The 13,991-nt window shown below is 36.1% G+C and overlaps 2 protein-coding genes across 8 annotated transcripts in view; one reads left to right on the top strand and one right to left on the bottom strand.

Moving 5' to 3' along the window:
* CMSS1 (cms1 ribosomal small subunit homolog) overlaps nt 1-13,991 on the bottom strand; it is a 356,232-nt gene that overhangs the window by 304,650 nt on the left and 37,591 nt on the right. The gene's annotated exons all lie outside the window — the stretch shown is intronic.
* Nucleotides 1-13,991, top strand: part of FILIP1L (filamin A interacting protein 1 like) — a 297,957-nt gene that overhangs the window by 259,683 nt on the left and 24,283 nt on the right. The window contains exon 2 of one of the 6 annotated variants that reach the window (XM_089775767.1): nt 4,156-4,252. The exons of the other annotated variants lie outside the window; for them this stretch is intronic. The gene's annotated coding sequence lies outside the window, so the exon portion shown is untranslated. The remainder of the gene's footprint in view (nt 1-4,155; nt 4,253-13,991) is intronic. 6 annotated transcript variants of the gene reach the window in all.

Consider the following 13,991-nt stretch of genomic DNA (forward strand, 5'->3'; position numbering starts at 1 on the left):
TCCCCCCCATGTATCCAAAGATCCTATCAAACCTTGTATCGCACTTGAAAGCTAAAAAGCTATCTTTGTTAATTTCAGAAAATACATTATCAAATCTCCACTCTAAAGCAGACCTAGATGGTGGCAGTCTGCCCCAGTGACAGCTTCAAACTTGGATTGAATAATAACCTCAGATACACCATGCTGCCATCAGTTCAGGTTGCCACATTAGCGAGAAATGGATGGATTAACCTTACCACATATAGATTACAAGATTCCTATTTAGATCATAAATGAAAATTATGTGTAAGCATTTTTTCCCACTGCAAATATAGTTCCCATTTTCCTTTGCTTTTGTTATTAAACAAATCCAGGCCATTTTTGTAAACCAAATTTATTAGGGTCTTTTGTTTGTTTGTTTGTAAAGGCTTGATTATAAAACTTCAGAAAGTTTAGCATCAACAAACATTTTATCAATTAAAGTTCTCTTTTATTTGGGACAGAAAAGTGATTTCACCACACATGTATTTCCAATAAAGTAACTGCACACAATGAAACTATAACCATATTAGCATGAATATTTAATATAATGGCTTACTACAAGTGATCACCATGGCTATGTCAACACAGCAGCATTATAGCATAGTCCACGTCTACACAGAAAGCTGTTATTTCCACATAATGTCGAGTTGGGGGACTTCTTACTCCAACTCCTATAACCCTCATTTTACAAGGAGTAAGGAAAGTTGGAGGAACAGTGCTCTAACTCGGACTTCCTGCTGCATAGACAGTGCTGAAAGCTGCAATAAGCTATTTCAACTTAAGTTATGCCAAGGGTGTCCAAACTTTTTTCAAAGAGGGCCAGATTTGATGAAGTGAACATGCGTGAGGGCCGACCATTTTGCCTGACATTCTTTGAACCATTAAAATTAAATGCAAATTAACTATTTTATGCAAAGTTTATTGCAAACGGCATACTTTTCATTTCGTCACATGGATGACAAATCTAAACAGGTGTTAAATCACTCTGCCTTTCATATCTGAAGGCCAGATGAAAAAAAAATCCAGGAAGTTGAAATATATGTCAGGAACATTGTAAAGTACATTACATATTATTGGTAATAAAGGTTGTCTGTCAACTTTTAAGTTCAAAAAATATGAACAGGAACATAACACCAAGTATATATGTTGTGTCCAAATATATTTATAACTGATTTAGACCAACTGACATTAACTGAGATTTTACAATGTATTCATCTCAATACATATGGATTCGGTGGGGGCCATAAAAGATAGATATTGCCAAATTACCTGTGGGGCCGTATTAAACCAGAACACGGGCCGCAATTGGCCCGCGGGCCGGACTTTGGACATGCCTGAGTTATGCAATTGACATAGCTCAAGTTGCATAGCTTAGCCCTGCTGTGTGGACGTGCCCTATGTGAGCTAGAGGCTGACACTGGCACCTACAGTTGCCTGCTACCAACAGCTAAGGATTTCTGCTTTAGTTTCATAGTACTGCTGAAGGTGTACATGAAGAGGGCCATAGTTCATACATCCAGGAGTATAATATCATGCCACCCATTCTGCCAATGGCTGAAAATTTGGCCCAAGAATGTGTTTCTATATAATACATGTTAAAATTGCTTCAGAGAACATCCAGTTCCTGGAAATGCTGTGGGAAAATGACATTTATGGCCAACCAGCCTCCTCTGAGTAACATGATGAATTATTGTTGGAAAACAGCCACTCTCAAAGTCATCCTAAAAATATTAGCTAAATTTAAGTACTTTTTTTGTTTTGGGATACTTGCATAACAATGATCTGTGCTGGTCAAGATATCAGCACAGCTCATGATCAATCATATACCAGAAATACCAAAGCAATCCATGGATCTACATATTATAGAAAATAATGGAAGAACCAACAAATTATAGTTATCCATGTAGAAACCATCTAAAGGATGCATGTCGGAGATATTCTTTAAGAATTGAACAGTAATATACTATTACTGTTCATGGATAATTTGCAGAGGTTGCACTTCTGATAGGGACCTGAATTTGAAAGTTTCATAACAAGCTTCATCTGCAAGACACATCTTCAGCCAATTCAGTCATTTTAATCTTTAAAAAAAATTCTCATTAGAAAGCAGTCAAAATTCAGTCATCTTCTACTCAGGCATTTTCATAATGTTTGCAAAAAGTGTTCAAACATAGTTCCAGTTAAACATATTTGAAATAAAGGGCTCTGTCCCATAGTCTCTGAAGTCAGGAGCACAATTCACACAACCAAAGGCTGTAAGACCAGGTCTGTAGTTTACCCACGCAGCTTGGGTCAAAAACACAGTTTCAAATCTGGTTTATGGATTATATTTAAACAAAATGTAGATAGTAAAAATAATATGTAGAGGAGCCTGTCACCCTTAAAATGTAACTATCTAGAGAATACTGTAGTATGTATATTAATTAGCAGTAATTATGCATGCTTAGCTCTAGGATCTGAAATTAAAGCAAATTTATTTTCCCCTTGAGACTTCAGAGCTGGGACAGAAAATGTTATTTTGTAAGCTCTGCTGCAATTCTATGAACAATAAATAAAATTTACTTAGAAATTTCAAACTTTGGGACTTGTTAAATAGGTAGCATTTACTGCAGTGCTTAATCACAGACTAGAAAATATTACTTCTATTTCCATCCCAGCCAGAGACTTCTTTATATTTGACAAGTTATTTAGTCTGTCGTTGACTTCATTTCCCCATCTGTGGAGAGAGAGGAAGAATACTGACCTACCACACAAAGGGGTTGGGAATATTAATGCATTAATTTTGGCAAAATTGTTTTGAGGTGCTCAAGAAAGGTTCTATAGAAGAATTATAAAAGATTTTCTACAGTAATCAAAGTTAACTCTTGCACATAATTTTCACTTGCTGTGTGATAGCAGCAACATACTAGCTGATAATCATATAACAAAACACACTTTCACATATACTTGGCCATAGAGAAAATTTAACAAGTTGTTTACCTGCAAGGCATTGAGCATTCTGTAACAGTAGATATTTGAAAGGATTTAATACCTGGCTACTGAGAAGAATAGAATTTTCCAGCAATACATTATACAAAATGCACTTAAAAAAAGGTGTAGAACACAGCTATCCCCCATAAATACAATGTATTAAAAATGTAATCAATTTGTAATCTTGGAATACAAAAATTATCAATGTATTTCACTGGATCTGCCTTGACTTTTGAGAAACAGCAGTACATAGCACTTTTAAAGCATTTTTCTACATTAATCATCCAAAATGTACCTATCAAATAAGTCAAATTTGTTATCCCCGTTTTATAGATGCAGAAGTTGAGATACAGTATTTAATTTATTCAAGACAAAGAGGAAGACAGAGGCATAGTCTGGATCAGAAGTCAGGAGTTCTTGCCTCATAGTCCTATTTTTCTGACCACTATACCACATCTCTAAAGACTCATCTTTCCATTTCCTTCTGTAAGCTTTCCATCTGCAAAACTATAATTTCCTGGCTGACGTAAATTCAAGGAGTTCCAAATTCTGATGTTACATCTGAAGTTACTTGCTTTATATCTGGCTTCATATGCAGTTTGCTTTGCGGAAAGGAAGATGGAAAAAGGATGCGCTATGGTAATAGTAAAAACAACAACAAACCATGAGCTAAGAAAATAAAAGCATCCTCCAGGTGTGACCACAACATTAATAATTCATAGCTTCAATTAAAACTGACAGTCAAAGAGGAAACAAGCCCTCAGAACAGAAACATTTACATTCACGTTGCATCACAATTATATGCCACTGACATTAACAATAGTAGATGTCAATTCTAATAATGATCAAGAATGATTCAAATAGCAATTAAATCCAAGACAGGGAGTGAGGGAAGAAAACAGTATCTCAGAATGTAATATCAGAAAAGTACAGCTCAGAATTCATCCTGCCATGTCATCCAAAAGCTGCCCTTCATCTGTGGGAATTCCTCCGGAATAATCTCATGTAAAGTTCATTATCACAGTCAAGTCAGTATAGAGATCAATTGTAACTATATTTTTTTTTCAAAAGACCATAAAGTCAAATTTGAGAGAAAAAAAATCTAATTAAAGAGGCACACCAATAACTTGAAACCCACATTTCCATGGGAATTTTTTTTTACAGCAACTGTAAGAAACAAGAAATAAGAACAGCCAGACATACTCAAATCAAGGGTCTGACTGGCCAATGCCAGGTGCTTCAGAAAGAATCAACAGAAAAGGTAATCAGTAAGTGATCCATCCTTGCCATTCATTCCCTTCTTCTGTCAAACAGAGCCTAGAGTCACAATCCCTGCCCATCCTAGGTCAATCATTGGCTATTAGCTATCACAAGCCTATTTTTGGGAGCAAAAAATGATGCAGTAAAGAGCAGGGGTTGGCTTATGAATAGGTCATTGCATTTTACCAATTTATTTTTAATTGGGAGGGGGGGGAAGGTTGCAAAATTCAGTTCCCAGCCCAATAGGGCAAACTGCTAGAGCCGTGATGTTTTATCTACCTGCCTTGTCTGGAGGCACAGAGCCCCTCAATTTCTAGTGGCTGCTGTTCACAGTTCTGGGTAACAGGAGTGGCAGGAAGTGGTGGCCAGCACATCCCTTGGCCCGCATTTCCCATTAGCTGAGAACAGTGATCAGAAACCAATGGGACATGAGAGGTTCCATGCCTGTAGACACTCCAGGAAAAACAAAATGTCTCAACATGCCAGCTGGGACTGGAAGTTTGCAAACTATCGCTATAGAGTTGGCTTACAAACGAGTTATTGTAATATTTACAAAAAAAATTTAACATGGGGTTGGGGGGGCTGGCATATGAACAAATGGACTTATGATCAAGTATTTACAGTAATTTCTTTTTTAAAATCCTGTTATAGTCTTGACCTTCACAACATCCACTGGCAAAGAGTTCCACGGGTTAACTGTGGATTATATGAAGAAGTACTTCCTTTCATTTGTTTAAAACTACTGCCTATTATTTTCATTTGGTGGTCTCCTTGGTCTTATACTATGTGGAGGAATAAATAACACTTCCATTTTACATACTCCACACCAGTTATAATTTTAATAGACTTTTACCATATCCCCCAGTCATCTCTTTTATAAATTGAAAAGTCCTAGTCTTACTAATCTCTCCTCCTACCCCAAATCATTTTTGTTGCCTTTTCTGTATCTTTTTTAATTCCAATACATATTTTTGAGATGGGATAGCAGATCTGCATGCAGTATTCAAGATGTGGGCATACCATGGATTTATATATAGGCAATAGAAAATATTGTATTGCTTGTATCCTTTCCTAGTAATTTGCAGGATTCTGTTCGTTTTTTGACTGGTGCTGTTCACTGAGTGGATGTTTTCAGAGAACTATCCACAATGACTCCAAGATCTCTTTCTTGAGTGGTAGCATCTAATTTAGACCCAATCATTTTATACAGATAATTAGAATAATGTTTTCCAATGTGCATTATTTTGCATTTATCAACACTGAATTTAATCTGCCATTTCAGAATTTTGAGAGATCACTTTTTTTAACTCTTTACAGTATGCTTTGGACCTAACTATCTTGAGTAGTTTATCATCTGCAAACGTTGCCACCTCCTTGTTCGCTGCTTTCTCCAGCTCATTTATTAATATGTTTAACAAGACTGGCCCCCAAACACACCTGTAGGGTGGACACCACTATTTACCTGTGTCCATTTTGAAAACTGACCATTTATTCCTACCTTTTGTTTCCTATCATTTAATCAGCTACGAGTCTGTGAGCTTCCCTCTTATCCCATGACTAAAGGGGCTAAAATAAGTCATGGAGTAAGGGCTGAAGGTAGAGAGATGGGATGAATAAAGCATCTGCCTCCAGAGCCTAGGGTTAAAAACCTATGGGTGAGGGACCTTGTCATCTAAGTACATGATCATCCTTGTTCACGTGCTTGTTGACCCTCTCAGAGACTTCTAGTAGACTGGTGAGGTATGGGTTTCTTTTACAAAAAACATGCTGATTCTTCCCCAACAAATCATGTTCATCTATGTGTCTATTCATTCCATTCTTGACTATAATTTCAAATCATTTGCTTGGCACTACAGTTAGGCTTTACCAGCCTGTACCTGCCAGGACCACCCCTGGAGCTTTTCTAAAAAATGGGCCTCAAATTAGCTATCTTCCAGTCATCCAGTGCAGAAGCGAATTTAAATGATAGGGTACATACCATCGTTAGCAGTTTTTCAATTTCACATCTGAATTCTTACAGAACTCTTAGTGAAAATCATCTGGTCTGGGTGACTTATTACTGTTTATCATTTTGTTCTAAAACCTCCTCTAATGATATCTTACTCCGGGTCAGTTCCTCAGATTTGTTGCCTAAAAAGAATGGCTCAGGTGGGTATAATCTCTCACATCCTTAGCCATTAAGACTGATATAAAGAATTCATTTAATTTCTCTGCTTTGGCCTTATCCTTTAGCATTTTGATCATTCGTTGGCCTCACTGGTTGTTTAGCAGGCTTCTTGTTTCTATGTAAAAAAAAAAAAAAATTCCTGTGATTATGAGTCTCTGGCTAACTGTTCAATTCTTTTTTAGTCTTCCTAATTATATTTTCACACTTCACTTAGCAGAGTTTATGCTCCTTTGTATTTTCCTCAATGGGATTTTATTTCTACTTTTTAAAGGATGTCTTTTTGCCTCTAACTGCATCTTTTACTTTGTTTGGTCTTCTTACTACATTTTCAATTTGGGGTATATTTTTAAATTGAGTCTCTAGTACAGGGCTACTCAACACGCGGCCCATGGGCCACATGCAGCCCATTTGTTTGCAGCCCACAGTGCTGTTTGGGTTTACACGGAGCTCAACATGGAGACCGTGCATGGGATCCTTTGAATATGGCCTCCAGTGGGAACATGCTCCACATCAGCAAGTCAATAAAATGGTCTTCTGTTGATATGCATTTTAGTAGTTAAATTCCTGGACTGTCATTGTTCATTAAAAGTGCTGTCGTATGGGTGGAAATCAGGTAAATATCGCATTTTATTAATATCAGCAGAACTGACTTAAATGGGGCCTGCGTGTTGTGGCCCTCGGCATGTGTTTTGAGCATCATTGCAGCGCCCGCAGCTTCCAAAGTTGAGTAACCCTGCTCTAGTATGTTGTCTAAAACGTTTCTATGCAACTTGCAGGGATTTCACTTTTGGTACTGTACCTTTTAATTTCTGTTTAACTATTTCATTTTTGCGTAGCTCCTGTCTCAACTTATATGCTACCATGGTGGGCTGCTTTAATGTTTCCTCCTAAAGAAGGGGCATCAACAGGCTTTGCAGGCCCTGGCCTAGGCAAGGGGTGGCCGGGAAAGAGGGGGACGAAAGATGGCTGGTTCTGTGCTCACAGAAGGAGTGGAGCCTCAAACAGAAGGGGTGGGGTCAGGGCTGCCAGTCCTCAGCTCTGTCTGGAGCACACTGTGCTGCCCCTCCCCCACAATCCTTACTGCCACCCAGAGCACGTGGTGTAATACTTTGGTGACAATCTGAAGGGCCCAGGGTTCTGGCCACCGCTAGAGGAGCAGTGGCCAGGAGCCTCGCGCAGCTTTGAATCACCAGTTCCCTGGGCAACTCCTGCCTTTGTCCCCCTCCCCATTAGTGTGTCTGTCCTGAACAGAGATGATATATTTTACTATGTTAAGGATACTATTATCAAGCAGTTCAGCTATAGTCACCTTATTTATTTAGGGCACTGACAGTATAGTGTACAGTCATTTTCACAGATTTTTTTGTTTATCAGTTAGATTAACTTCTACCTTATGCACAAGATGGGGTATCATTCTTGTGCATTTCTGATGGGGAGGAGTTTTTAGAAACACACTTCCCAAAGCCCTGCATGAGAACAGTTAGCAATAACAGCAAAGTTTGAACTGAAATCAAGGAGGCAGTCATATACAAAAGCAGGATAAAGGGGGGAAATGGGTAGAATCTTGCATGGTTTTTGCTGCTGTTCTCAGGACTGTCCAAAAGATGTAATAAACATCAAAAGTGGAGGAAACTGTTGAGTTTTCCAAGAAATGTTGAGAGTCTGTGCTCACAGCTTCTCTCTCCATGTGTGCATCCAGAATGTGTGCGCGCATCCAAAGCACACAGCCTTCAGACCTCCAGATGATTAGGGCTATATGGATGGATAATTGCCAAGGCACATTTAGATAAAAAGAACTGTGGTTGATAACTCAAGAGCTACAATTTCTTAGCAGTCAATACTGAACAGGTGCCTCTGGGAAGATGTTAAAGAGGCAACCGCCTTTTAGAGTAAGACTAAAACCCAACTCCCAGTCACTGTTGTTGTTATAAAGAGCCTATTACTTTTCCCCCCACTCCTGAATACAACTGCTCTTGTGTGAGTGTGCATACCCAGGATCATAAGTAACATCTGACTTAGATAAATATATTCTGGATACCTATTCTTTACAATTATAGATAAGGTATGCCTCATGTCTTGTCTTAAACTGTTGATGTCTGTGTTTCATCCCAGAGGTGGCAACAAGGTCGCTGTATAATTATTTATCTAGGAATTGTTTATAAAAATTAGGGATTATAAGGATGATATACAGATGTGATTAACCACCCAGTAGAAAACATAACTTATTGTAAGAGTTCCCATTTTAAATTAAACTGTCATATGACATTTGTCTAAAATTGCTCTCAAATCTTGTATCTGTGCCTTTAATTTTCTTTTAGTTCAAATCTGGACTTTATTTTAAAACAATTATTTTTTTAAATTATGTCAAATACTGAGATGCACAATTTTAAAATAAGGAGTTACCATTCTGTTGGGCAATGCTAACTGACCTAGACAAAGCCAACATATTATAGGATAGCTGTGGTATGATGTTGCTGCTATAATTTTAGAAGCTTTTTATATTTTCCTTTTATAAAAAAAAGTAAGCACCAATAAAGATAATGTAAAGGATATAAAAATAGCCAGAACATAGGTACTCAAACAGTATACATCAATAAGCAGAATTGTAAGGAAGGAAAAAAATACATGCATACACATTCTAAGACTGGAAAATAATTAGTAAAGTCAAGCTTTACTACTATAAGTTATGGAAGGGAATGCAATACTGGCTTTCTTCCGGAAAGAAATACTTAACTATATTGGTGTCAAAACTCGCACCAATTTGTAGGATTTACCAGAAGTGATGAAGCATGTTTCTTCTCTTGTTAATGACCAGGATTTGGGTTTTCTAGTTATTGGGAAGAATGCCTCAGAGTAAGACTCATGATTTTATATATATTTCCAACTTTCAGCTTAACATTTTTATTTGCATTTTACAAGGGAATTTCAAATATATGTCCAAAAACATAGAAGCAAGCCTCCTCAAGTTGACACCTGCATAATATTCACTGAATGACATCTTAAAATTAACTATAAATACATTTTAACCTTTACAAATACAGAAAATATTTTAGATTAACACATAGCTTCCAACTTAGACACCAGACTATAAAAATTCTATTTAAAAATATGAATCTGAAGCTTTATAAAAGTCTCTGGGTCTCTTAGACACTTAAAATACAGGCAGTCCCCGGGTTACATGGATCCGACTTACATCGGATCCCTACTTACAAACGGGGTGAGGCAACCCCGCACTAGCTGCTTCCCCCCAGCAGACCAGGGAGAAGCGAAGCTAGCACCCCCCCTCAGCAGACCAGGGAGATGCGGAGTGGTTTTTCTCAGCAGACACCTCAGCTTGAGAATAAAGGACTGAGGGAAGTGAGGTGTGGGAGAATAAAACTGAGCTCTGGAGAAATGTTTGGCTAGAGTTTCCCCTACAATATGTACCAGTTCCGACTTACATACAAATTCAACTTAAGAACAAACCTACAGTCCCCATCTTGTACGTAACCCGGCGACTGCCTGTATCTGTCATTTCTATGGCCTGTACCAAAATTCCAGCTAGAGCAGCTTCTTCATTATTTGAAGGGAGACTTGTCAAGGTCCAAATTTTGCAGGGCAGGAGTCTTTTCAAGAGTTCACAGTGCAGAAATGTTGTTTTGGTTTATTCTTAGTGTATATATATATATATATATATATATATATATATATAAAAAATCATTCTTGAACAGACTAAATATGAGAAGAGGCAAAAGATTACAAAAACAAGAATTTTATGATCTCACCTCTGCCACAATCTCTTAAGTTTCCTTACAACATAAATTTAAAGACCGCACTTCCCCTAGTCTTCAAAAAAATTCCAGTCAAACTATACTGATGTAATGTAATACATGATAATACTGGAAAAATCCCACTTACAAAACATATCACATGACACCGCAAAACAATGTGCTGTTAGATATGACTATCTGCCTCTTACAAAACATATGACACTTAATACAACTAGTGCAATCTATCTCAGGGAGCAGAGAAGAGTTGAATGGAGAAGAGTTGAATACATATGGAAACTCCAGCAGGCTATAATACGTGCACTGAAAAAAACAATTATGATTAAAAAAAAAAAAAAAAAGAGAATTTCAAGGATGATCATTTTTTTTAAAAAGAACGGGCAACTATCATTCCACTTGTAAATGTGATAATACTGTAAACCAAAATCACAGAATCATAGAATACTAGAACTGGAAGAGACGTCGAGAGGTCATCGAGTCCAGACCCCTGCCTTCACAGCAGGACCCAGTACCATCTAGGCCATAAATAAAGGTTAATAACTTATATCATCATAGCAGAAGCTCTAAAGACAGGCAGTAATAATACACTGCTTTTACTCTGTTTACCTAACAAACATTCAGGTCTATAAAACAGTTTGCAAGACCTATTTTTGCCCAAGTGTATTCAGTGAGTACACTTGTAGAACAATGGGATCAAGTATTTGGCATTTTCTATGAATGCTTTGTGTAAATGATGCCTGTACCTTTGTCTAAATTTAACTATATTGTTATGAAATACATCTCAAAATGAAAATAATTTAAATATTTAACCTAATTGGACAGCCTGCTGATTAACTGACAATTTTCTGTCTTCCCTGATCATTCTCCAGTAAAATTTATTAGGGTCATTTAGAGGAGACTTGGCAGGTTTAAAAAAAAAAATCACATTTAAAAAAAATAAACTTAGCTATATTATGGGCAATTTCAACTACAAAAACTAAACCTCAAAACATCATACAAGAATCAAATTTGCTCTTTAATGTTATGGTATTTCAAGATTGACTGAGTGATGCATAAAAAGTCCCACACCACCACTCAGGTGGCCAAGTACTAATCCTGCAAGGAGCTCCATAGAGGAAAACCCCTACAGAGAGCTCCTCAAGGTCTAGCCATACAGAGCACATTGCAGAATCAAGGTCTAAGTGTCTGCAGGAAAGAATTTTCCATCTGTTCAATGAAAGTTGACTGTAGACCCGTTTCATGTTTTTGCTGTCAATTTCACTTTGGTGTTCGCAAATCTAGTGTGATGTCTGAATTGCAAACACTACAGGCAAATGTTTACATCTGACCAAAAGAGACAATGAAAATGTTTAATGTTAAAGCAATTTATTTTACTTTTCCAATCTCGATAATGAATACAAAATTACACTCCCATAAATCTCATATTATATACACATATTGTACATGTCTAATACACAGAAAAAAAAACTAAAGTTTAACATACACATTAACATCATTGTCACCTTCCCAGAATTCCTTTAAAAAAAACAACTATTTTTACATTTTTGGATGTGAAGAAATTATGAGACCTAAAAAAATATTCCATCTTGCATTTGATTTTTGTTTCAGGTAACAATATTTTTAAGAAACCTACAGAAAAATCTTAAAAATTGAAATATTTTATTATAATTACTACACTGGACTAAGTGTAAGAGGTATGTTATTTGACATAGCATTTTTGTTTCCACTATTTTTTAAAAGAAATTTTAGAAAAACAAAACAGGAAACCAATGTATTCTGTATTTTTAATTTTGCACTGTTTGTATGTACTTGCATTTTTTTTTTTACTAACAGCATATGTACATGCAACAGGATTTTAAAGAAAGATAGAAGCATTATTTAAACACATGTCCTCTGTGCATTTTGTATTTTCTAAATACAGAGGAAGATACAATCCATGCCTCCCAAAGCATACATTTTATAAGGACAGATGAAAAGAAAGGGAATGAAGCAAAGTGATGAAATTACATGTATTACTGTTACTTGATTTGGGGGTAGGTTTTTTACAGGAGTGGGGAAAAATGTATCATTAATTATACTTATGTTTAAACACACTAAAAATTCCTTTTTTCTTCTAATGGTTTTTGAAGTACACATCATAGTCTACATTAGCATCAGTAATGTGATTTTATATAAGGCTTCTTCCCTTATATAAAAAAAGAGATGCATTTGAGTGTGCACAAACACTTTTTATTCCCAGTTAAGTTTTCAAAATTCCATTTTATTTTTACATTGGTTAGGTGAAAAATAATGTTTTCAATATACCACACACATCCCTTCCAGATCCTGACTAGCACTTCAGAATAATCACACAGACTGAGCCCCAGAGAATTTAACAGAGTTAGTCAATAACCCAGGACAGGTACCAGTAACAGAATTTGCTTGTTCAAATACTAACTAACACAGAGCAGACTTGATCAAAGCTCAATTTGTGTACCTCAGTCGAATCTCAGGACCTGATTCAGCAAGGACTTTATTAAGACTTGAGTTCCTTACTTTAACAAGCAAGCCCAGTTACTAAAGAGATAACACTATAAAAGAGCATGAAGATATGAACTAGAATGCATAAACAGTATGCATGTTGAAAGATTTCTGTGCTTACTCAGACACCAGCCAACTGAAATTAAAGAAAATTTTGTTACCTAAACTGCATTATAAAATCATTATAGAAAAACCATGGAAAAGTTAGAATTGTTTAAGGTTTTGTGGCCAATCACGTGCTCTAGAAAAAAAACTTTAAAGCACAACAAAGAGTTAAAACATTTTTGTTTGTTGGGCTAAATAGATATCACTAGCTAAAAGATAGATGTTGAATATATTTCTGATTAATTTAGGTATTACTCTTTAGGCTCTTGCCCAGATAGTATCCTTTTAAAAATGAATTATAAAAGTTAAGGAAACAATTTGATTAAGTAAAACCAAGACTAATAATTTGGAATAAATTCAGGCTGCATTACTGTAAGATGGCTAACCTCAGACACGGGCAAAAGCTGAACAAGTCCAAGTAAATCTGCTAGTTATGCTTCTGTTATGGTTTTGTATCTATGGTAACACCAAATCATCAACTGAACTTCTCTACTGAAGCTCTCAAGGGTAGGACTAGGGAAGACAGGGAGATTTACACCGTTGGGAACACAAATACAAGTTGTAATATATACAAATGAAAAAGAGTTATTAAGTAGAACTTTTTTTAATGCCAAAAATGTAGTAATAAGTCTTTGACTCTGTTTTTCCTGCCATCTTGAGCAGACATCCTGAATTTGTCTGCTTTATCAACCCACTATCATTTTTCAAAGCTCATTTGAAAACAATTCTTCCCTTATCAACATCTTGTAATGTCCATTTCCAAATTATATTATTAAGCTCTATAAATAATTTTAAATTTAAATAATGGTTTTATAAAGTATTCCTTAAAATAAGGCTGTCAACTAAACAAAAATAGAATACCATTTATTTAAATATTTTGGTTGTTCTCTATAATTTCAAATATATTGATTTCAATTAGAACACAGAATACAAAGTGCACAGTGCTCACTTGATATTTAATTGTTATTACAAATACTTGCACTGTAAAAACAAACGAAATATTTTAATTCACCTAATACCAGTACTGCAGTGAAATCTCTTTATCATGAAACTTGAACTTACAAAATGTAGAATTATGTACAAAAATTAACTTCATTCAAAAATAAAACAAATGTAAAACTTTATAGCCTAAAGTCCACTCGGTCCTACTTCTTATTCAGCCAATCATTCAAGTTCAGTGA

This window comes from Pelodiscus sinensis, chromosome 1, assembly GCF_052426305.1.
Source record: "Pelodiscus sinensis isolate ZL-2025 chromosome 1, ASM5242630v1, whole genome shotgun sequence".
Classification (NCBI taxonomy): Eukaryota; Metazoa; Chordata; order Testudines; family Trionychidae; genus Pelodiscus; species Pelodiscus sinensis.